At 46.4% G+C, this 25,407-nt stretch overlaps 1 protein-coding gene across 8 annotated transcripts in view; it reads left to right on the top strand.

Moving 5' to 3' along the window:
• Positions 1-25,407, top strand: part of STARD8 (StAR related lipid transfer domain containing 8) — a 120,423-nt gene that overhangs the window by 6,278 nt on the left and 88,738 nt on the right. The window contains exon 1 of one of the 8 annotated variants that reach the window (XM_087877729.1): positions 6,890-6,955. The exons of the other annotated variants lie outside the window; for them this stretch is intronic. The gene's annotated coding sequence lies outside the window, so the exon portion shown is untranslated. Of the gene's footprint in view, positions 1-6,889; positions 6,956-25,407 lie in introns of those variants that run through there. 8 annotated transcript variants of the gene reach the window in all.

Here is a 25,407-nt window from a genome sequence, read left to right as displayed (position 1 = left end):
CAAGGAACAGCAGGCTGAAATGAAAGAAATGGTGATTTTAGATTAACCCTGATGGGAATTCAGCCATTTAGCCCAACTGTACAGTGAAGCTGGGGAATTTCCACACTTGGATGTTCAAGAAAATCATTCAGGGATTTCCAGATGATATAGGAAGTTGCTGTAATGCAGGGGTGAAATGCTCCCAGTTCAGACCTGATCGCCCAATCCTGTAGTGATGGAGGCGGGTGGTTCGGAGAACTGGTAGCAAAAATCCCTGGGCCCAACCCTGCCCAGCTGAGCCGCATGATCATCAGAGGCTTTTTTTAAAAAAAAAAAAAAATTAAAAGCATTTTTTCTACAACTTCTTCGGGCGAAAAAATGCTTTTAAAAGTAAAAAAATAAAAAGCCTCTGATGATCCCAGCTGAGTTGCCTGATTGGCAGAGGCTTTTTTTCTTTTAAAAGCTTCTGAGGATCAGGCAACTCAGCTGGGATCGTCAGAGGCTTTTTTTTCTTTTAAAAGCATTTTTTCTACAACCTCTTTGGCCGAAGAGGTTGTAAAAGAAAATGCTTTTAAAAGGCTCTGACGATCCCAGCTGAGTTGCCTGATCGGCAGAGGCTTTTAAAAGAAAAAAAGCCTCTGCCAATCAGGCAACTCAGCTGGGATCGTCAGAGCCTTTTGAAAGCATTTTTTTACAACCTCCTCCCCGAAGAGGTTGTAGAAAAATGGTTTTAAAAGTAAAAAAGAAAAAGAAAAAAAGGCCCCACCCACCCAGTCACATTACACACACACCCCTATCAAGCCACGCCCACAGAACCGGTAGTAACAAATTTTAGATTTCACCACGGCTGTAATGCCAGGGGAGCCTTGCCTTCTCTCGGGAAGCCTTTTCCTAAAAAGGTCTGTTTTGATGCTTCTCTCACTGTTGCCTGCCTTGCAGAGGCAGCTGTCGAGCGTGGCCCTCAGCCTGGGGCTCCTGCAGGTCTCGGCCACCTTTCACAGCCAGGGCCTTTTTGCCTTTGTCATTCTTTTCGGGTCATGCCGTCTATCCTATTTAAAATGGCTTTTTTAGCAATAGCACTTAGACTTGTATACCATTCCATGGTGCTTTAAAGCACTCTCTGAGCGGTTTGCAAATGTCAGCCTCTTGCCCCCGACAATCTGGGTCCTGGTTTACTGACCTTGGAAGGATGGAAGGCTGAGTCAACCTTGAGCCAATCAGGATCGAACTCCTGACTGTAGGCAGAGTTTGCCTGCAATGCTGCATTCTATCCACTGCGCCACCATGGCTCATACTTTTATTCCTCTTTTATTCTTTTTACAACTAAGTTAGGGCAGTGAACATACCCAACACACATTCCTCCTCCTATTTCCCCCACAACAACAATCCTGTGAGGTAGGTTGGGCTGAGAGAGAAGGACTGGCCCAAAGGCATCCAGCAGGCTTTCGTGGCTAAGATGGAACTTGAACTCAGGTCTCCCGTCTTTGAGCCTGGTGCCTTAACCGCTAGACCAAACTGGCTCCCATTTTTCCTCCTTCAGTTGCCTGCTTCTCAGAAGCCAAGTTTTCCTTCCTCCGTAGCTGGGTAAATTCCGTCCTGTAAAATCCACCCCTTTCCATCTTCCTTCTTCCCAGATTGTAAGATTAAAATGTGAAACAATTGACTTGCAATATTCCCACCCAGCTACTGTCAGCCTCTTCGGATGATCGGTATGAAAATGGCTGGGCCACGTCCAAAGCTCTCTGCGGCTTTGAACAAGGAGGATGTTTGTCCTGGGTCATGCCAAGGTTTGGCTTGTACAGTGGGCATCAGCCACGCAAGACTTATCTTGGCATCAGTGTTCCCTTCACTAATCCTGCCAACCTTGTTTCGACATTTCTGTCCCTGGGCTTGGAAAAAAATTGCACAGAATGGGGAACAAGGAGAAAGCTGTCAAAGGGCCGGAGGTTTCCCCCCCCTCCTCCGAGTCATCTCCCTGTCACTTCGCTGGATTTACTGTGGTGGCTGCTGTGTCAGCTTCTGGTTGGCTGGCCCAGGGCGAGGCAGTCCACCTCTTTGTTTTCCTTGGACGGCAAATCTGTCTTTCCTGTTGGTTCGGAGGAGCTCGGGAGGAATCTGGACGTTACCCCGAGATATGAATGAAGGAGTTCTGTCCTGGATTTGGGGGAGATTATGCACCAGGCGGCTCCGAATTCCACCCCATCCGCTGCCCCTTTTGGCACGACTGGCAGTTTTATCTCCGCTGCCACTTAATAATGATGCATTATTCTCCCAGCCGGTGTCGGGACATTTCCTGGCACTGTTTATCCGTTTTATCAGCTGCTTATCGGGGCCCTGTGCTTGGCATCCGAATAAAGGGGGAGAGAACAGGACTGGCCAAGACTGGAGGCTGCCTTGCTTAAGCCAACCACAGGCGGCCTGACCTCTCCGAATCCATCGTCAGATAACGCTTCCCAAGGTGTGCATTTTTCACGCCTTCCGTCCTCCAGCTTTGGGCCAGTCAAAGTGGCAGAGAAAAGAGAGCCCAGTTTTCCCCCCGAGGACTCGTTGGTTGAATAGGTTTGCTGTAAAATAGTTAAGAGTTGCCCCTCCGTAGCCAGAGGCAGTCTACCTCTCCGATATTTTAAATGAAGGGGAAAGATTAGATTTAAAATATTGCACACAGGCATTCACAGGCTGTGCTGAGAAGAACAGCCAGGCAACCTCCAACCTTCTGCCAAAAGAAACCTGCATCCCAATGGCCAGGACAGCTTTTCCAGAGGGCTGGGAGCAGCCTTGGCTTCCTTCCGAAGGGCAACGGTTCTTGTGCAACACCTCTTTCCTCCGGCTTCTTACTGACATGGCCTTTCCAGGGTCCTTGATTTGGAGGGGCGGGGGGCAAAGACGCCAAAGAAGTCAGCAGTTGGGATCCTGGTGCAAGGGAGCTGGTGCTCTCCTCTTGTGCTGGGACATCTTCCCTTCCCTTTCCCTTTCCCTTCCCCTGAATCAGCCCAGCTGTTCGGGCTCTTGGGCCCCTGGAGGCCATTTTCCACCATTGACCTCTCTTCACCTGGAAGCATGTCCTCCTCCAGCTGCAGGAGCCTCCTGGAAGCGCCTTGACCTTCAGGGCTTGGCGAGAGAGTTGCAGGCAGTGGTGGGATTCAAGTAATTTAACAACCGGTTCTCTGCCCTAATGATTTCTTCCAACAACCAGTTCACCAAACTGCTCAGAAAGTTAACAACCGGCTCTCCCGAAGTGGTGCGAACCGGCTGAATCCCACCACTGGTTGCAGGGGATGCACAGAGGGCAGCTGCCGCTGTTTCACCATGTTGCTTGCCTCTCTAGTGCCTTCCAGGTTCTTGCTGCACCTGCTTTGTGTGTGTGTGTGTATTAAATTTTAAGATAGTTAGATGTAGACAATGTCAGCCCAGAGATCAAGAATGCGTGTGGAGCTGACCAGCTGCAAAAGAAAGAGTCTGGCCTCAGGGATAATTTGGATGGTCTAGAACCCGTCGGGGACCCTGGAGTTTCTGCCGAGAAGATAAAAAAAAAGAGGTGGCAGCCTGGCCTTTTCTCCAGCCACCCCTTTTTGTGGCTGAGCTGAGAGGAAGGCAACGACTTTACTTCCAGGCAAGTGGGTGATCCTGGGTGGACAAGCCATTTTGTGACAGCACCCACAACACATTCTCAAAGGGACACACACTAGCACAAAATGTCTGCCCAGCTCTTCAATAACACCGTTTCATGAATATGTTTTGGCACAGATGAAAATCCCCGTTTTTGGCTGTGCCCGTCTTCAATTGCTGTGGATTCTCCTTCTCCACCTCAAGCACCTTGGCTGGCCCGTCTTCCTCAGAAAAGGTGAACGTCGATGAACTTCAGAGCAGCCTTTTCCCCTTTCAGCAAAGGTTTCAGGGTGAAAGGCAGGTCCTGATCGCCGGAGTCGGGCCAGAGGCAGCTCCCTGGCATCGGAGGCGTTGCAGGCAGGTGGCCGTCTTGTGCCCAGCTCAGGGCTGGTCATGTGGTTTCCTGTCATTCATCGCAGCAAGCGAGAAGCCCGTGACGGGAGTGGGAGGAAATGCGCAGAGCTTGAGACCACCCTGTGCATTTGTAGCCCCTTTATGAAAGAAAAACCCTCCAGCTGCCCCCATCTATTCTCTGCCTCCCAAGTCCCAGCTGATTGGGAGGAAATGGGGGTTTTGGAGTATCCTTCCCCTGCCACGCCCACCAAGCTATGCCACGCCCACCAAGCCACACCCACAGAACCAGCAGTAAAAAATGTTGAAACCCACCACTGGTCTCCAGTCTTGGCAACTTTAAGACTTGTGGACTTCAACACCAGGCTTACAGGTGTTGCCAAGGTTGGAGACTGCTGCTGCTTTAGGAGGCTTTTCTTCGTGTTCAGTCAGAATCTGGTGGATTACCTAAATCCATCCTCTGGTGCGTCCAGCGGAATGAGAGAGGCCAGTGTGCTGTGGGGCATCCCAAAGGCAGGTGGCGGCAGTGGGAGGCTCCGCCCGCCCACCCGGACATCATCACGGACACTCTGCACATGCGCAGAAGCGCCGTGCACGAGTGAAGTGAGCGCACACGCACGCGCTCACAGTTCCAAACCGGTAGTGAAGGTAAGTGGAACCCACTCCTGCTGGGGAAGGACCCTTATTTTGGCCAGGCCACACAAGCTGTGGATGGCCAGTTTTCATTTACAGGCAATCCTCAACCTACGACCACAATTGAGCCCAACATTTATGTTGCTTAGTGAGAAATTTATTAAGTGAGATTTGCCCCATTTTAAGACTTGTCACGTTTGTCAAGTGAAACGCTGCAGTTACGTTAGTAACACGGTTGTTAAGTGAATCTGGCATCCCCGTTGCTTGTCAGGAGGTCGCAAAACAAAGATCACATGATCCTGGGACCCTGCAACTGTCACAAATGTGAGTCAGTTGTCAAGTATCCAAATGTAACTCGGGTAACCATGGGGATGCTATAAGTGTGGGAAATGATCACAAGTCATTTTTTTCAGTGCCGTTGTAACTTCAAAGGGCCCCTAAATGAACTGTTGTAAGTTGAGGACTACTTGTACTTCAACTTGTGTGCCACCTGTCTCACTACCCAGCGACCCTGGCAAACCCCCGATCATATGCCACACCAAAACCTTTCCTGTCCCCATGTTGGACTCTTTCCTCCCCAGAAGTAGTGGGAACGCCATTCCTCTCAGCTTGTGGTGAAGAGAGTTACACAGAGTGTCTCACAAGACAAAGACAAGAGCAGGAGCATCGGCTGTGCTCTCCCGTGTTGTGGGAAGGCAGAGGGGCAGAGCTGCTGTCTAACCGGGGCAGGTTCTTCACGGGCATTGCTGGCTGTGGGAGGGAAAGGAAAATGGTGGAGCTTCCTAGCAGAAGACAAAAATGGCTGCAGCGGAAGCCAACAACTTCTCCATTATTTCTATGATCACAAGCTGCTGGTTGCCCAGCCCATCTTGGAAAATAGCAGCAGAAACATTTTCACGCTGGTCTGTGGTCCTCTTTGTTTCTAGGAAGTGTGTCTGCGAATAAGCTGCAGCTGCAGAGTTTTCAGAGCAGAGGAAGAATTTCCACAGAGAGGAAAACCACACCGTCGCCTTCTTCCCCCTGAGCAGAGCATGGACGACTGTGGGCCCCCCCCCCGAGGGCTTTCCGGGGTGTGGAGGGAGTGGAGGCCGTGTGGGGAGTTGACACATAGGAGCAGCAGAGAGAGAAACCTGTTTTGCTTTTGCTTTGCGGATGATGGGGGTTGCAAGGATGGCCCTGGGACATCCAGTGACTGCTTGAGGCGCCTTTGCCTCCGGGCCTGGGACGAGGCAGAGCTGCCCCTTCCGTTCTGCCCATCCGTTCCTCGCTTGGGGCCAGACTCAACCTTGGGAGCGGTTTGTGATTCATGCACCTCCGCAGAAGGCCCTCATTTAAGGGTGGGTTTCTTTAGGCGCTCGGCTTCTGTGCTGAGGCCGGTGGCTTCTTCTCCTTGGCTGCTTCCCTGTGGCTTCTCCCAGCCTTTTGTCTCCCAAGTTTCAGGGGTGTTTCCTGCCTTCTTCTTTGGACCCTTGCACTTTGGGAGAGACCTGGTGCTAAACAAGAAATCCATTCTGCAGAAGGAGCTTTAGGAGCACCGTAGGCAGTGGTGGGATTCAGCCAGTTTGCACCACTTCGGGAGAACCGGTTGTTAACTTTCTGAACAGTTTGGTGAACTGGTTGTTGGAAGAAATCATTAGGGCAGAGAATCGGTTGTTGAATTATTTGAATCCCACCACTGACTGTACGATAAATTATGCCCAACGTAGACTTAGAATAACTTTATTTGCCACTTTAAATGTACACTAATCAGCATACATTAAGATGAAATTTTGTTTCACACCACTCTGAAAAGGTCACCACCTCTAATATACACTACATAAACATGACAAAAATACATACATACATATGCATATACCCACATATATTCTATGACACAGAGAAACAATATAGTCTAACCCAGATGTATACATGTACATTGCGAGAAAAACGAATCCTGTGAGTTTCCCAGACGGATGGCCGGGGGAACGAAGCCGTTCCATAATCAGGTAGCCCTGCTAGAAATACTTTAAAACCTCCTCCCAGAGAGGAGCAACAGAAACAGACCGTGAAGTGGGTGTGTGGGGTCTCTAACAATGTTTGGAGCTCTAAATTACTCCAACCCTAATTTATTAACATGTAGGTTAATCTGTACATTAGTTGGAGCATTTTTAAAAAATTAATTACCGGTAATCTGCTACTGTTTAAATGTTTAGCTTATCTTAATTCTGTTCATGCATTTCCACCATCTCATTTTGAATCATTTTGATGCAGGAAGTGTGTTTGTGCAGACACATGCCTATCGGAATTTCCTTGGAAAACGAGGCCGTCTGAAAAGGGATTTTAAGAAATAGTGGAGATAGTCCGAAAGATGATCTTAGTCTTAAGGGAAGCAAAGGACGGGATCTGGGTGCGTATAATTTTGGAAGAGCGCAGTAGAGGGAAGACATTTCTTGCTCTTTTGAGTTCCACTTCATTAACTGAAATGAAATCACTCCCTCATGCTTGAGAAGCACATAGGAAATGTCGACTTCTCTCCCCCCACTCCTTTCCTGTACTTCATATATTTTCAGGGATGGGCAGCCCCAGTAGATTGGGTGTGGACAAGACCAAATTCCTCAACCACAGAGAGGAGACTGATCAGCCACAGCAACTGAGGCTTTCGACCAGGAGTCTCCAAGCTTGGCAACTTTAAGGCTTGTGGACATCAACTCCCAGAATTCCCCGACCAGCGTCTTAAAGTTGCCAAGTTTGGAGGCTCCTGCTTTTGATCGAAAGCCTCTGCTCAGCTTTGGGCTGATCACGTCTTTAAAAAGAGAAATCCCCTTGATTACATTTAGGAGTCTCTTCAATGCCGGTTCTGTTTAAACATTTCATGGGCTTCTGCTTCCCATCTCCTGGATTTGGGAGCCCGGACATGCCTCGATAACTGGGGTTTCTGAAAACAGCAAGATACATTCAGAGCCATTTTCACTCTCCCCCCCAACCCAAAGGCGATGCTCCTCAGATTTAGCATAAGTCCTCTTTAACCCATTTGGGGAGAGCATAGCAGTAAAAAAGCAACAGGAATTTTAAGTGTAAAAAATGATGATTCCCTAGATTCTTCCAGAAAAGAGGTCGCATATTTCTTTAAAAGCAGCCGATGCTCACATTTTCTGGAGAAGCCCCATTAAGCGCATCCATAGAGGCTACTAAACAGACTTTATTTTATTAGGATTTTACCAAAATACCTTTAAAAACCTTTTCTGGGAATCTCTGTCTTTTTAGCCAGCCATTGAAGTGGTTCTTGAACCTGTTATTTTGGCAGTGATCATTGGAATAAAAGAAAGGCAAGCTCATTCCGCTTCTCCATCTTGGTTCTCGCAGAGTTCTTGGGACTACAGTACCGCAAATCCTCAGCCACCTGAGAGCCTGTTCACCTAAACCACCTGCTGTAGAGAGATGATTGACAGCCATTGAGCTTGGACTTGTTCTGTGTTAATAGATTAATTAACCTTATAACCTATGGCAAACTCTCTTTAAATATACTGACGTTTAATTCTGAAAGACAACTTTCCTAATAGCTGCAGTGTTCCTTTGTCCTTGTGGAGAATGATGAGTGTGCATCTTTCAGGCACCTGAAGATTGGGACACCCCTATCTCCCCCCACCTCCATGACATGCTTAACCTGCTCAGTTTCCTTCCATTCATTTGGTCTCTTTAAACCTTTTGGGTTTCGTGGGAAAATCCACCACTTGGCTTTTCTGGTCATTGGTCACTTCCAATAAGTGATTCTAGCAAAAATGGGGGACAGCTCAGAGTCCTACAGGTGTTCATGGAGGGATGTTGTCCACCCCAACGGTCTTGGGAGGATGGTCATTTGGGCTGGATAATCTGCCTGCTAGAGTTCAAGCAGAGGTTGAATGGGGTAGGACCTTAGATACAGGCCTTTGAAACGCCCTTTCAAATGGAGATTGTGTTGGGCAAGATGCCTTCAGGGTTGCATCTCACTGTGGGGTTGTTAAAGCTGTCGAATTAAGGACGGGACTGCCTGCCCAAGTTTGTGTTACTCAACTTCTCCCAAAGAGTTGCTGTCAATATCAGGTTGAAGGCTGGTTTGGGAGAGGCTATGATGTATAGAGAGCAGGCCTATTTGGCAGCTAACTTTTTCAATAAGGTGTTGCTGCTCCAAGCTGGAGTGACTGGGATGAAAACTGGGCTGTTTATTACCCAGAATTGATTCTGCTTGAGCGCAAAGCTGCAGTTTGTTCGTCAGGTGGCAGGCATAACGTTTGCTAACAACACTTAGGGAACGTCTTGGTCAATAGTTAGCTGAGCCTCCCCGTCTCTCTTTTTGACTAGATGCAATATAATGGCAGTGTGGAAATCCTGAGGAATGTGCCCATGTGATCTATAGAGGGAAAATGACAAAGCTGTTGCCCAACAGTTGGCATTATCCTTCAGCAGCTCTGGTGGGATAACATCACCCCCTGGGGGTGGGGGGCTGCCCTGGTTTTAGGGACTCTACAATTTCTTATTGTGGTAACAGAAACTGGGAGCCATTCAGGAAGGGTTCCCCATTAATTTCAGTCTTTAAATTACTAAGTTTCTGTTATAAGAGTTGTAGAAAGTAGGTTTCCCATGTAAAGTAGGTTTCCCATGATTTCATGGGCACTTTGCTAATTACAGAGAGGACATCATTCCTCAGATGGTTTTCCATGGTTTGCCAGAAGGCAGTGGAGTTCTTGACTGCCAGAACAATCAGACTATCCAACTTAAGGTCGTTTTGTAAGTGCTAAAGATTGTCAATCTTAATTAGTCTGCAATGAAAGGCATTCCTCTTAGAGTTGTAATTGTAAATGTAACGTTTGTTAATATCCTCTGTATGTTTGTTGACGCATAATGATAGAATGACGTCTTCAGAGTTTAGGATTCATATATGCAACTCCAGCCTGCTTTACTTCCCAGATATTCACATGCTGTAGAGCCTGTCGGGATTAGAGTATGCCAATTCTTAACATAATGAATATAATGGAAAAGGTGGAGGATGCCTTGTGGATTAAGCTTTAATGTTCCTTCAAACTGATGGGAAAGGAGTGCATCTGAAAGACAAGCTTTTGGGACTTCAGGATGAGTGATGATTAAAATCCTTCTGATCTGGTGTAGCAGGTCATGTACATTTTCTGTGCTTCTTGTGGCCCGAGTAAATTTATAAATGTTTTAATACTTGCTTTAAACCATTAAAAAAGCCTCTGCTGTTTACATAGGAAGGTGCGGTAAAATAGAGGAGGAAAAGATAGAGTGTACTGCTGATTATTCTGATACGGCTGGTGTTCATAAACTTGATAGTAGTCAGTAGTATGTGTCTTAGTAATCTGCATGGTGGAGGAAATGGTGACCTGAGATCTGGAAATAGGATGGTGAAATGCACAGACAGGTCTGGAGCCGGTAAGGAATTTTGTACATACCAGGACAATTCTGCCAGTATTTGCATAACACTATTTATGGTTCTGCAACTCTTTTTACTGTACTCTTGCTGAATACAGATGGAAAGAAGAGATTTTCCATTGCAACAGAATAACAGAGTTGGAAGGGACCTTGGAGGTCTTCTAGTCCAACCCCCCGTCCAAGCAGCAAGCCCTGTACCATTCCAGACAAATCAATCTCTTCTTAAAAAGCTCCAGTGATGGAGCATCCACAATTTCTGGAGAAAAGCTGTTCTACCCGTTAATTGTTCTCACTGTCAGGAAATTTCTCCTTAATTCTAGGTTGCTTCTCCCCTTGGTTTAGTTTCCATCCATTGCTTCTTGTCCTGCCTGCCTTCTTGTGCTTTGGAGAATAGCTTGACTCCCTCTTCTTTGTGGCAGCTCCTCAAATATTGGAAAACTGCTATCCTGTCACCCCTAGTCCTTCTTTTCATTGAACTAGACATATCCAATTCCAGCAACCATTCTTTAAAAGCCCTTTCTCAGCCAGAAAGATAAACTTGGCAGTTATTCCTGTTCATTTTTTCTGAAAAGGAAGATGAGGCAGCGAGAGGATGATCGCTTCCTGGTTTGGGGCTTAGTCCAGTTGGGCTCTCACAACATTTCCAGCCATTTTGCACCTAAATGTGCTGATTTCCTATATGAGGCAAGATCTCCTCCATTAAACGATGGGTGCAGAGTTAACTGTGCTCTTCTTAGAGAGCAGTTTAGCAAAGTTGACTATAACAGATTGTAACAGTGGCAGTTGGTGGTAGCTACAGCCTGACCAGAGTCAACTTTTCAGTCCCTGGCGAAAACACTTAAAAGCTCTTGTTACAATCTGTAGGTTCATTATCTCAGAAGGAAAAAATGAAAATCATGCTAGGAAATAAGTTCTGACCGTTTAGATGTCTGTATAATTAAGAATTTTGATGTGTTTCCAATCCTACACACTCCTTCCCAGCTGGTGAAAGGCCACCTCATTCGAAGCTAGCTCTGGTTCCTTGACCCCCAGCCAATCTTCTTGGCTCAGAAAAAGATTGTCCTAGGGGTACATCGGATCATGGAAATCCCATTTTTAATAAAGTGGGGCTGCTCAGAAGTATCTGGATGGGGAGGGGGGTTTGGATTAGATCAGGGGTCTCCAACCTTGGCAACTTCACAAAGCTGGCTGAGGAATTCTGGGAGTTGAAGTCCACAAGTCTTAAAGTTGCCAAGGTTGGAGACCTCTGGACTAGATGACCTACAAGGTCCCTTCCAAATCTGTTAATCTGTATCTTTGCTTGGGCCAGAATTCTAGAAGAGAATCATTGGCAAGCCTAGATTTTATATATCCCAGAAGTTTCCTTGAATGCCGAGTAAGAAAGAGAGAAATGCAAAACTCTTGAGGAAGGAGATTGCATAACTTCCTTTCACTTCCTGACTAAATATAAAGTAATGATTTATTGCTGAGCCACCATTAATTTTCTTCTGGGGTTGGTCGTTCGCCTCCCTTCCTGTAGAAGTGCAAAAGCCTTGTGTCTCCCGTGTTGCCTGGAACAACCGAACCGAATCCTGTCCCTGAGGAAAGAGGATGGTGATGCATGGTTGGACAACGGCCCTCCCATCTTGCATTGGCTTCCTCCGTCTCCCGCCGTTCTCCCTTTGCTGTTGTTGGCTGCCTGCTTTGTCCTAGAAGGGCACATCAGCTCCACCGTTGACTTTGAGCCGATTGGCTGCTGGCAGTGCCAGCAACTGAGTTCATTTGCTCAAGAGCTGGAAATGGGCCTGGCCTGCCTGCTGGGACGATTGTTCAGCCCTTGATTAGCAGAAGGCTTTAAGCCGATTGTGTCCTGCGGCTGCCAGCTGCACTCCAGCAACAAATGGCTCCTTTGTAGAAAACGGTCAGCGGGGATGAGACTTGAACAGGTTACTTGTTCTTGGGGCCAATCCAGGGAATCTCAGCTGCTGGAAGCAAGCCCGTTCCCTCCTCTGGTTTTTCTTGAAGGTGGTGTGGCAAAAATGCATGGCTTTCTGCTCTTCCAATCCAGATGGAGTTTTAGGACCTCTCAGATCTAGCCTGTTTTAAGGCGCAGAAGTGCCACAGAGAGTAGGAGGGAAGAAAGGGTCACGTGTATCCAGAGGGAGATGCAAGAATGGAGGTTGTGTTGAAGGTGAGCATTTGGCAGTTGGTCATTTAGATTTCTTCCCACGACAATGGGGGAGAGTTTGGCTTTCTTGCAGAGGCCACCTGGCAAAGGGCATGGCTCGGGGCCAATTGAAAGCTCCATTCTTTTTGCTTCCCAGATAGACATTATAGAGTTGCCCTCAATATGTGCAACCAGAGACTCTGGACTATGAACACCTACAGCAGTGCTTCTCAACCTTGGAAGCTTGAAGATGGGTGGACTATGAGCACCTACAGCAGTGCTTCTCAACCTTGGAAGCTTGAAGATGGGTGGACTTCAACTCCCAGAATCCCCCAGCCAGCAGCGCATACATACAGAGCCAGAGAGTAATCTGGAGCCAGAATATATCTTATTACTAATAGCAGTCGAACTCTCTATAAAAATTAAACCCAAAGTCATGCAGAGGCAGCAATCAGTGGCTTTGCTCTGAATTTCTGCTGAAAATCTTTGCGAAATGCAGGGAGGGAGGGAGGAAAAAAAGAACCAGCATGCATTTGATTTAAACAGAAGCAAAAAAACCACCCTCAAAAATACACAGGAGACCAAGAACTGGTCTCTGGTCATCCATCAGACCCCTCAGAGGCACAGGGGAGCAGGCAGGGGCTCCCCCAAAGTCTTTGTTCCATGTAGAGCAGTGTTTCTCAACCTTGGTAGCTTGAAGATGGGTGGACTTCAACTCCCAGAATCCCCCAGCCAGCAGCGCTGGCTGGGGGATTCTGGGAGTTGAAGTCCACCCATCTTCAAGCTACCAAGGTTGAGAAACACTGGACTAGGGGAAAACTTTACCTTTTTATCTGTTAATTTGCCCTTCACCTTCTGGGCAGAAGTTCAAAGTGTTGTACAGAAATTCCGCCTCTTAATTTCCCTGCAACAACAGCCTGATGAGACAGGTTGAGCTGAGGCCAAGTGGGCAGATGGGGGTCTGGAATTTGGGAGAGGGGGATGCAAAGCCTAGGGCAGAATTGAGAACGGGTGAGTCAAGGCCCAAACTCTGCTGGCGCTGCTGGCTGGGGGATTCTGGGAGTTGAAGTCCACCCATCTTCAAGCTTCCAAGGTTGAGAAACACTGACCTACAGGAAAGATGGGCTATAAACTCAGTAAGGCAAATGAATGTGTCCAGGTACCTCTGTCCCTGGGTTTACAGGTGAACTTTCCTCAGCGGAGTTGTTGGTAATCATGAAGAACCCGAGTCTCTCTCCTCCAGCTGTCACATTTCGGCTGGGTTTCTGGGGTCCTTAGACCCTTGCTAAACATCACAATTGACACGGTATGCCCAAATAAATCCTATTATAGATTGCTAGGGCTGGAAGGCACCTTGGAGGTCTTCCAGTCCATTGTAGTTATTGCTTGAAATGATTCATGGTTCACACAGATGGATGGATGGATGGATGGATGGGTGGGTGGGTGGGTGGATGGATGGATGGATGGATATCTCTGGAGCATTTCATGGGCAGTAAACTATCCTTGGCAGATTGACTTGGAGGGGACTGCTCTAGAGGTTTCTCCTCTTCTGGACGCTCCTTTTGATTGAGAGGAGGGTCTGAGAAGGGGCAGGGGGAGAGGGATTTTCTTTATATAAGCAATATTCTGTTAGGGTCAGTCCCCTGCCGTAGGCCCACCATTCTTAGGGCTGAGCCCATGGGCGTTGTCTCACCTGTCTCTGGGAGGCCTTAGTTCCTGACTGAACTGTTCACCACACTATTGATAAAATTTACTGGTGTGTGTTTCAGGGACAGCCATGGGTTTTTTACTAAGTTAGTAATTGACCTACTCATGGTACAGTGCATGTGGTTGACCTGACAGATAAGGGGACACAGAGGTGCAGCTGCTTAATAATTCTGGAACTGCCAGCCAGAAATGGTCTGCACTCCAGCAGTTCGAGTCCAGCTCCGTGAGACGGGGTGAGCTCCCGCCATTCACTCCATGGCTCCTGCCCACCCAGCAGTTTGAAAGCATGCAATATTGCAAGAAGATAAATGGGTATCACTTTGGTGGGAAAAACTTAACTGCATTCCTGTGTGCGGAGTGTGGATGCTGGCGTTGGACCAGGCTGGATGTGAGCCTGGAAGAGACAGCAACCCGAGTGCCTCTGGTCAGCCGGTGTAAGCTAGTTTGCCCACTGCGGTTCACCAAGGATAGACATGCCATGCTGAACAGGACTGTATTGTTAAGAGCCACGGTGGCACAGTGGTCAGAGTGCAGTACTGCAGGTTACTTCTGCTAACTGCCAGCTGCCAGCAGTTTGGCAGTTCAGATGTCACCAGGCCCAAGGTTTGACTCAGCCTTCCATCCTTCCAAGGTGGGTAAAATGAGGACCCAGATTGTTGGGAGGCAAGATGCTGATTCTGTAAATTGCTTAGAGGGGGCTGTAAAAGCACTGTGAAGCGGTATAGAAGTCTAAGTGCTATTGCTATTGTGTCTAGCATGTGTAAATTTCCCTGTCATTGAATGCCATACGCTAAATAATAATCTGATAGTTCATTCTGAGCAAGGAAAAGATGTTGAGAGAGAGAGAAAGGGTGGGGGGAGAGATCTTCCCTCTTTATAGTGAACAAATTGCTGTCTGGTTAGTTTTAAACTTTTGTTGACCTCTCAGTTCTGCAAGGATGTGGGCAGTTGATTCCAAGTGGATTCCTGAAGGGCCTCTGGGTTGTTGGGTGTTTTTTTTTAGTGTAGTCAGCAGTAGGAGCATTTTGTGGAATAAAAATGACCTGGTTGATCAGCACAAGTGGTCTTAGGTGGCCTCTCCCTGCAGGGCACGAAAGCCAAAAGCTTTTATTTTGTTTCTGGAGGAATCCAGAGCAGTTAGAAATAGGCAGAAGTTAAGAGTCTTCAATGGAATCACAGGCATAAATTGAACAACCTTTTGTCCAGAATGGTATAAATCAGGTCTCCTGCCTTGAGCAGGGGGTTGGGCTAGATGATCTCTGAGGTCCTTCCCAGCCTTATGATTCTATGTTCTAAACTACTTAGGGCTTAAACACTATAAACACAAACATGAAAACAAAGCTCATTAATTAACAGGAAGAAATTTGAATGTAAACTTCACTAGTTTTTTTTTTTTAATTGAACTAACGCAGAGTATGAAATTCAATTATCCTTCAAATCCTGCACTTCGATTTTTAAAAAGTTGTTCCTTCTCCATCCCAAAATTGCACAAAACCATATATCTGAAAATTATGTGGAAAGAAAAATTATGCAGCTAGGCAGAATCGTTAGGAAAAGTTAGCTATATGGGCACAGTTGCAAAATAAGATGTATTTGGAGAGATTTCTCGCTGCTGCAATTTGGTGAGATCCGGCCATGAATGGTGTGAATGGGTTTTAATTGTTTTTAATGGTTTAACATTTATTTATTTATTTATTTATTTATTTATTTATTTATTTATTTATTTATTTGTTTGTTTGTTTGTTTATTTATTTATTTATTTGCTTATTTGCTTATTTGCTTATTTATTTATTTTATTCGGCTTATATGCCGCCCCATCTCACAATGGACTCAGGGCGGCTCACAACAATAAAACACAAGCCACAATAAAAATAAAGACTAAAATCTAAAAAATTTAAAATTAACCCATTAAAACCCTTAAAACCCCATCATCAGACCAGGTCGAGGGATTTGAAAAGCCAAGTTTTTAATTCCCGGTGGAAGGTGCGAAGGTCAGGCGCTAGTCGGAGCTCCAAGGGGAGTTGATTCCAGAGGGTGGGCGCCCCAACTGAGAAGGCTCTACCCCTGGGGGCCGCCAGCCGCCACTGTCTAGCCGACGGCACCCTGAGTAGGCCCTCTCTATGGGCGCGAACCGGGCGATGGGATGTCGTTGCTGGCTGTAGGTGGTCCGCCAAATATCCTGGTCCTAAGCCATGTAGGGCTTTATAGGTCAACACCAGCACCTTGAATCTCACCCGGAGGGCAACCAGTAGCCAATGCAAACTGCGCAGGAGGGGTGTAACATGGGAGTATCGGGATTCTCCCATCACAACCCGGACGGCTGCATTTTGCACCAGCTGAAACCTCCAAGTGGTCCTCAAGGGCAGCCCCATGTAGAGAGCGTTGCAGTAGTCAATCCGTGAGGTGACCAGTGCATGAGTAACTGTGCGTAGGGCATCTCAGTCCAAGTAGGGACGCAACTGGCGCACCAGACGTATCTGGGCGAATGCCCCGCTTTTAATGTTTTATATATGGTTTTAAATGCATTGTAAGCCACCTTGAGTCTTCGGAGAAAGGTGGCATACAAGTTGAACAAATAAATAAATAAATAAATAAATTTTATTGCAAAGGTTTCTTGAACTAACATGAATCCAAAATCTACCATTTAACCCAGAATGCTAATCTGTATCCGGTGGCCATTTTTAGGTTGTTCTTTGCGTGCTCAGAAAGTTCATTAAAGGGAATGATGATTGTCCCTTCAATCTTCCTTCCTGTTGCGTTTTGAGCAGAAGTTCCTCTTGGCAGCACATGAATGATGGGTGGGATTGCCAGGCAAAATGGGCACTGCGTCATTGCATCGTCTGGAGAACACCTACGTAGGGGTGGATATTTTTTCCCCTTTTGACTGGTCTTCCATGGCAACTGTCATTTTCCTCTTAGGCTGAACCTCTGACTTACATTTCCATCTCCCCCATGTTTTGAGCTACTGTAGAAATGTGTAGTTCTGAAAAACGGTGTGTGTGTGTCTGTGTGCGTGCGTGTGTGTGTGTGTTTGTGTGTGTGTAATTGGTGGGATTGCAAAGGAGCAAGGGAAGTCCTTGGTGGCTGCCAGCAGCTGCAGCAGCATTATTTCCTGGAGAAGAACATCTGTTTCCAATGTATTTTTTTCCAAGGAATTTATTTATTTATTTATTAGTTCAATTTATATGCCGCCTTTCTCCGGAGACTCAGGGCGGCCTACAATGCATTTTTTAAAAAACCATTATAAAACCATTTAAAAATTAAAACATTAAAACCCATTCACACCATTCATGGCCAGATCTCACAAGATCGCAACAGCGAGATCAACGGCCCCAGGCCTGCTGGGAAAGCTAGTGCTACACTGCTTTTCGGAAGGCCAGTAGGGTGGGGATGGTCTGGACCTCAGGAGGTAACTGGTTCCAGAGAGCCGGGGCAGCCACAGAGAAGGCCCTCCCCTACAGGCCCGCCAGCCGGCATTGTTTAGCTGACGGGACCCTGAGGAGACCAACTCTGTGGGATCTTACCGGTCGTTGGGAACTATGTGGTAGAAGGCGGTCTCGAAGATAACTTGGCCCTGAGCCATGTAGGGCTTTAAAGGTAATAACCAACACCTTGAATTGTGACCGGAGACCAATAGGGAGCCAGTGCAGCTCGCGTGGCTGCGTTCTGGACCAACTGTAGTCTCCGAACACTTTTCAAGGGTAGCCCCATGTAGAGCGCGTTGCAATAATCTAACCGTGAGGTGACAAGGGCATGAGTGACTGTGAGGAGAGCCTCCCGATCCAAGTAGGGTCGCAATTGGTGCACCAGGCGAACCTGTGCAAAGGTCCCCCTAGCCACAGCTGTCAGATGTTGCTCTAATCTTAGCTGTGAGTCTAGGAGGACACCCAAATTGTGAGCCCGTTCTGAGGGGGACAATTCACCCACCCCCCCCGAACCAAGGATAGGTTCTATATGATATTTTCTTTTTGGAAATTAAGGAATGGCAGGGCAGGAGAAGAAAAAGAAACATTGTGATGCCTTCCACAGCTCAGTGCAATTAGCTTGTACATTAAAGTGACATCTCAATGAATGAAAACATTCCAAGAGTACTGAAAAATATTCAGCCAACCAAATGAAACAAGTGACCGGCCCTTTCTCAGAGCCCCGCAACTGGCCTGCATGAGCTCTTTGGCCCTTGTGGACTGAAACGGTGTGCCTAGCCACCGTCCAACTTGTGATCATTCCCTGGTCCTTCGGCAAGCCTCTCTCGCTTGATTTCCTCTCGCAGTCCCCTGCCCTGCCCTTCCTCACCGAGGACTCCCGATGTTACAGATAAGACACAACAACATGTTTCTCATGGATTCCACTCATAGTTTCCTCTTGTCTGTCCTGGTCATCACATTTTGCAGGTACCCCGTTTCCACATCCGTTTCCTAGGTTCTGCTCCTTTCAACTGCCTTCAGTGGAGGGGGGGGAGCAGGGACCCTGGATTTCTCTGGCCTGAACTGGTCAAAATGAACCCAGGTGGACTCGCCACCCTTCCAGGTGGAAACCCAGTTTGTTCCTTATCGGATCTGGGGATCGCCACATTTTTCAAGGATCCTTTTTCTTTTCCAGCTCAGGTTTCCAGCTCAGGTTTTCTGGATTTGTTTTACCTAAATATGCTGGCCCCTAGATTGCAACATACAGTTGGCCCTAAAGATATTGATATATGATTACACTAATCCATCTAATTGGATAAATCTGCAAATGTAATTGAAACGTAAAAATCAAAGAATTCATAGTGGACTGACTCAGTTTAGCATGCATTAGCTCAAGTGAATTAATTTTTTAAAAAAGAACTCTGAACTAATAAATTGGATGATGAAAACAGTTTCCCCTACATAAAAGAGACATTTTGCCCAGTAGTAATTCTAGTAAAAACAATCTGATTTGCGAAGGGATATTTACTTTGCAAATTCAGGAGACGGACATGGCAGGATGGCAGGTGAAGCCACAGCAAAACCTTGGGCAACTGGAATGGAGTGAGTGATGTAGAAGCATGCTTGGGTTTTGAAGGTTCATGTGGCAGCTATTTTGCACAGGGCAGAATTTTCCCCAAAACATTCAGGCCTCTTATGGTTCATGTGAGCCATCTGGCAACTGAATACCAAGCTCTTCCTTTGCCAAGTGGGCATTAGACTTGGCATAGCAACTAGAAGCAAAGAGTTAGAGAATTTCTGCTGGAATGTGCACAGGTGGCAAGACAGTGTCTACTTCTTGTGTATTGAATGGCTGGGTGGCATACTGTGCTAGGCTGCACTAAACTGGATTGAGTGGGTTGTGAGAACCCAAGTCTTCTCTTACCATCTTGTGTCTTGCATGTTTATTGTTTGGACAGAGCATGAAATTATGTGTTAAATGTGGAGCACCACGGAAACGCTGGAAACCTCAGCCAAGAAACGGAGATGAGCATCACTCCCTAGAGTTGAACATGATTGCACAGGGAAATCTTTACCTTTTACCTTTAGTATACATGGACTTTGGTAAGGCATTTGACAAAGTAGACCACAGCCTTCTTCTTGGTAAGAACTGTGATGGCGAACCTAGGGCACGCGTGCCACAGGTGGCACGCAGAGCCCTCTCTGTGGGCTATGCCAGCCCAGCTCCACTGTGCATTCCCGCTCACCTCTCACCGGCCAGCTGGTCTTCGGGTCTCAGCCACGCATGTGCGGAGGGGCATGGTGCATGCAGGGATGCACGCATGTGCAGGGGTGGGGCGCATATGTGGGGCGTTCACATTGCATTTTGGGGGTTTGCGCATTTACCCCCGCACCTCGGTTTGGCTGTGGAAAGCCTCCTGCACTAACCTGGAAGCCAAAATGGGGTGCGGGAGGGGCAGGGCACATGCGTGGGTGGGTGGGGCACATGCACAGGGATGTGCATGCATGTGCAGGGGAGCGCTCGCATTGCATTTTAGGGGTTCGGGCACGCGCACGTGCTTTGGGCACTCAGCACCAAAAAGGTTAACCATCACTGAGCTAGAACAATGTAGGATAGACAATACCACCACCAGATGGATTCACAATTGGATGACCAACCACATTCAACATTAATCCTCAATGGAACTACATCTACATGGAGGGAAGCATGCAGTGGGATACCTCGAGGTTCTGCCTTGGGCTCAGCACTCTCAAATATCTTTATAAATGATTTAAATGAGGGGGTAGAAGGGGAACACATCAAATTTGCAGATGACACCACACTAAGAGGAATTGCCAACACCCCAGAAGACAAGCTCAAGAGACAGAAGGATTTTGAAAGACTTGGACACTAGGCCTTCTCTAACAAAATGCAATTCAGTGGTAGGAAAAGTAAGAGTTCACACTAAGACAAGAAAACCCAAATGTTCAGGTGTAGAATAGGTGGCGCCTGGTTCAATAGTAGCAACTGTGAGAAGGATCTAGGTTTCCTACTGGACCACCGGTTAAGTATGAGCCAGCAGAAGGCTACAGCTGCCAAAAAAGCCAATGCAACCTTGAGCTGCATCAGCAGAAGAACATCAAGATGATGTGAAGTGATAGTACCGCTCTGTACTGCATTGGTGAGACCACACTTGGAATACTGTGTCCAATTATCTTATCACTGAGACAAACTTTGCTCCAGGAAACTGACGGTCTTCCCAGAATCTTTGGGATTTTTCTTATATCTAAAAAATATCTGTCTTCTGGTTGCACCTTCAAGTTGGAAGCTTCTTCCCCTCTGCTCCCCTGCAGGCTTTTACCTGGGGAAACCAACCTTTTTCAGCAATGCCTCAACTCAGCCTGGAGACCATTAGCTACAGCATGCTCAGGAATGCCACCTGGGCTCCTGCTTGGCTTCTTTCCTTGTTACGACTTTTATTGTTCCACACTCGGCTCACATTTGAAGACATATACCAGGCGTGTCAGGCATCACAGGAATGCCCAGTTCAAGATATTTATTGACAGCTCCTGGTGTGTTCTTGGGGTGGAAGATGCCCTCCGCCCCCTTGGCCTTCCATGGCATTAAAACAGGAACTGGCAAAAAATAGTTGCTCTCCTGGACTTATCTTGGAACTGTTTTAAAGCATTTTTTTTAAAGCTGCTTATAAACAGGAAACAATTGCTAAAAATATCCCATGCATGATTTTTAAAATCTTGAACACAGCTTTGTTCAGACGGAAGGAGGGCCAGCCGATGGATTTAGAGGAGAAATCTGTCCTCCACAAGGCTCCAGCAGTTTCCTAAAAGGCAACAGCCAGGCAGCCAAAGAAAACTCAAAAGAAAATTCCAGAACTGAAAAGGGCCCGTCCCAGGAAGAGCCAGACCCCACTCCGGAAAGTCCATCCTGGCTGATCCTGCAGGGATCCAGCCCTGCTCCTTCCTGCAGTGGGAAAGTGAGGCAGAGGGGTAGTGAGCCTTTGCATGCTGCGGGGGGGGGGGTAGCTTGCTGAGAGCAGAGCGGCACATACAAAGCTCAGATAAATAAGGAGATTGGCTCCCATGCCACCTTCACCCAGTGGGTCCTTGGTAGGAATCTGACATCTGGAACGGGTGCAGTGGGTTCCTCAGCTGAGCTCCACTTGCCCTTCTCTTCTACAGCTCACGGTACATTTTGTGAGTCAGGGACAGATGGATGCGCATAAGTCCTGCTATCCCGGATGCATAAGCCTGCTTTCAGGATATCACTCTGGCCATCTTGTATCCTGTTTGGCAAGGCTCCTTGCATTCTTGCTAAAGCGATCTTGTCTTTTGACACCCCGTGTCATGTTTTAAAACCGAAAAAGCCTCGCCACAGAGGGGAGGAGGCTTCTAATTTTGGGGCCACGGAAGGAGCTCAAAGAGACGCCCTCCTCCATATCTTGCTCGGTGGCCACTTCTAGTCTGAAGGGAGAATAACTTCCTGGTTGAGAAAAAGAGACCAGCGCGGGGGCTCCACGTTTTGGTGAGGCAAGGCAGATTGTCTTCCCCTTCTCTGCTCCCTGGGAAGAAGATCTCATTCTGACGCGTGAAATCTGCCTGTGGGTTGATTCTGTAAAAACTGTTTACAAACATTCATTTGCAAACATACCCTTTGTCACCATGTTTTTACCTTAAGTTTGGAGTCTAGCCCTGGAGTCCTAGAAGAAAAACTTGACGGTAGAAATCCTAGAACATAGAATCCTGGGGCTGGAAGGATCTTTACTGGGGTTGGAGGCCTTCTAGTCCAGTGTTTCTCAACCTTGGAAGCTTGAAGATGGGTGGACTTCAACTCCCAGAATCCCCCAGCCAGCCATCTTCAAGCTACCAAGGTTGAGAAATACTGTTCTAGTCCAACTCTCTGCACAAGGCAGGAGACCTTATACCATTCCGGACCATTGAATGTCCAATCTTTTCTTGAAAACCTCCAGTGATAGAGCACCCATGGCTCCAGGAGGCAGGCTCTTCCGTGGATTAATTGTCAGGAAATTCCTCCTTAGTTCTGGGTTGGATCTCTCCTTAACAAGTTTCTACCTGTTATTTTTTGTCCTGGCTTCTGGTGCTTCGGAGAATAAGTTGACCCCAGCCTTTCAAATATTGGAAGATGGCTCTCATATCTTATTTATTTATTTATTTATTTATTTATTTATTTATTTATTTATTGTTTTGTTTTGTTTTGTTTTGTTTTGTTTTATTTTATTTTATTTTATTTTATTTTATTTTATTTTATTTTATTTTATTTTATTTTATTTTATTTTATTTTATTTATTGGTTTGATTTATATCCCGCCCTTCTCCGGAGACTCAGGGCGGCTTACAATGCGTTAAGCAAGAGCCTTTATACTTTTGTATATACCTGCTTAGTAGGGCTTTTGGCCCTCACTAAGGGGTGTTCTTTTTTATACAAAGTCAGCTTATTGCCCCCACAATCCGGGTCCTCATTTTACCTACCTCGAAAGGATGGAAGGCTGAGTCAACCTTGACTTCTTCTCTTCATTAGTCTAGGCATACGTGATTCCCTTAACCGTTCATTGTATGGTTTAGCCTTCAGACACTTTATCATCTTTGTTGCTCTTCTCTGTACTCTTTCTAGGGTCTCAACATCTTTTTTTTTATTGTAGTAACCAAAACTAGACGTAGTATTCCATGTGTGGCCTCACTAGCATGGTATAAAGCAGTATTATCTTTCTAGACTTGCTTAAAGATCCTCTTCTCAGGTCGGGCAGCAAAAGCACATTCCCACAATTCAAGAAGAGTAGCCTTTGAGTCTCTTTCTTTCTTTCTTTTTCTTTCTTTCTTTTATTAGATTTATATACCGCCCTACTCCCGAAGGACTCAGGGCGGTGAACAGGCACAAAATAAAACACACAAAAGTTAAAAGACATAATTAAAACCAGATTAAATAATTTAGCCGAGACAATTAAAAAATCCCAATAATTTAAAACAGATTAAAATTTTGATTTAAAAGAATTTTAAAACAGGGGAGAAAATTAGGCCAGGCCGGCTTGCTGGAATAGGAGAATCTTAAGAGCACGGCGGAAAGTGCGTAGATCCGGGATCCTCTATATCTCTGGGGGGAGCTCATTTCAGAGGGCAGGTGCCCCCACAGAGAAGGTCCTCCCCCTGGGGGCCGCCAGTCGACATTGTTTAGCTGACGGCACCCGGAGGAGCCCTTCTCTATGAGAGCGTACCGGCTGGTGGGAGGCTGCTTGTGGTAGTAGGTGGTCCCGTAAATAACCTCTCATTGAGTCTCATTGATTCAGTCCCACTTGTCATTAAAAAAAATAAAATCTATGTCTAAAGAGAGGAAAAGAGCCTTCAGATGTATAAAACCTGTCAAGGCATTGGACTAGAAGACTTCCAAGATCCTTTCCAACCCTATTACTCTAAGACTTTGTAGTTGAGTTATGTGAGATCGTCTTTGGGGCCCCTTTTTTTGATTTGCTCGTATGGTTGAGGATCTTGAAAGGGGCACTTGCATGCCAGGCCAGGCAGTCTTGTTGTTGGAGGAGCTGATCCATGGCCAAGTACTGAATAGGGTGTGGGGCTATTCCAGCCAAGGGCCTTCATTGTGATTATGGGATGTCTTCTTGCCTTCTTTCATTTTCATTCCTACAAATCAGTGGTGGGATTCAGCCAGTTCGCACCACTTCGGGAAAACCGGTTCTTAACTTTCTGAGCAGTTTGGCAAACTGGTTGTTGGAAGAAATCATTAGGGCAGAGAACCGGTTGTTAAATTACTTGAATCCCACCATTGCTACAAATCCTACCTTTTGTAGGATTTCAATCACACCTGTCCCCAAGGAAAATGTATGTGCTACTTGTCATGAACAAGTTGAATTTGAAAACGGATAAAATGCTTATCTGCTTTATGTGTATTGTGTCACCAGCAGTTCAGAGTCTGTGATTCCTTTTTCCAGGCTTGTCCCTGCCACATTCCTTCCGTGGAACCCATCCTTCCACGGAGAGACCGTCTGAAATGAAAAGAGCGTCTATCACACTGAGAATTTACACCATCGACAGGTTCCACTCATTCTTAATGGTTTGATTTTTATCTTTAGCTATAGGCGTAGGATTTGCGGATCTGATTTTAGAGCCAGTTTTGGAGTCCCTAATGAACTTTTTGGCCCAGCTGCCTGGGATATAAAATCCAGGCAAATCCAGAGGAAGGAAAAGGGAGAAAGGATGGATTCTGCTCCTGCTTCCAAACTGCAAGTTTCACTCTAATCCCAGCCCAGTTTCTTGTCACCCTTGACTCTGCTTTCTCCCCTGTCTCTTTCTCAAAGATCCAGCAAAATTTGGCTATCTATATAACATGAACTACTCTATAGAAACTATAATATCTATATTATTTGTGGCCAGTTTGCCTTAACAGATTAACAGAGTTGGAAGGGACCTTGTAGGTCATCTAGTCCACTCCCCCCACCCAAGCAGGAGACCCTACACCATTTCTGACAGGTGGCAGTCCAGTCTCTTCTTGAAAGCCTCCAGTGATGAAGCTCCATAACTCCCGAAGGCAACTTCTCTTCCATGAGTTGATTGCTCTCACTGTCAGAAAATTTCTCCTTATTTCCAGGTTGAATCTCTCCTTCATCAGTTTCCATCCATTATTCCTTGTCTGGCCTTTGGGTGTCTTGGAAAATAGGTTGACCCCTCCTCTTTGTGGCAGCCTTAATAAAAGGGAAAGACATTTTAGTAAAAGGGAAAGATATTCTACTACCGTGTTTCCCCGAAAATAAGACCCTGTCTTATATTTTTTTGAACCGTGAAATAAGTGCTTGGCCTTATTGCCATGCACTCAAAAGCCTGATTAGGCTTATTATCAGGGGATGTCTTATTTTGGGGAAAACAGGGTAGATCCTTGACAATTCAGCAAATATTTCAGAATATCTCCAGTTTCCAAAAGATTATTACAATGTTAAATCTTTATATACCAGCCCATCTCTGTATTTTCAGGATATTAAACACTACCATCACGACCCCATAAGGAGCTCAGTAAAACCCAGAGCAAGTAAAAAGTGATTCAATGTCTGAAGAAATAATAGACGTTTGCCTGGTAGCAAACTGATAGCAAATTAGCCCTCCAGGGAGCTGCATTCCCTGAAATAGCTCTTCCCCAGTTCAACCAGACAGCATTTTCCTT

This window comes from Pantherophis guttatus, chromosome 12 (genome assembly GCF_059756535.1).
Source record: "Pantherophis guttatus breed Tessera chromosome 12, ASM5975653v1, whole genome shotgun sequence".
Lineage (NCBI taxonomy): Eukaryota > Metazoa > Chordata > Lepidosauria > Squamata > Colubridae > Pantherophis > Pantherophis guttatus.
Note: the sequence above shows the minus strand (reverse complement) of the source record. Positions and strands in the feature narration are given on the sequence as shown.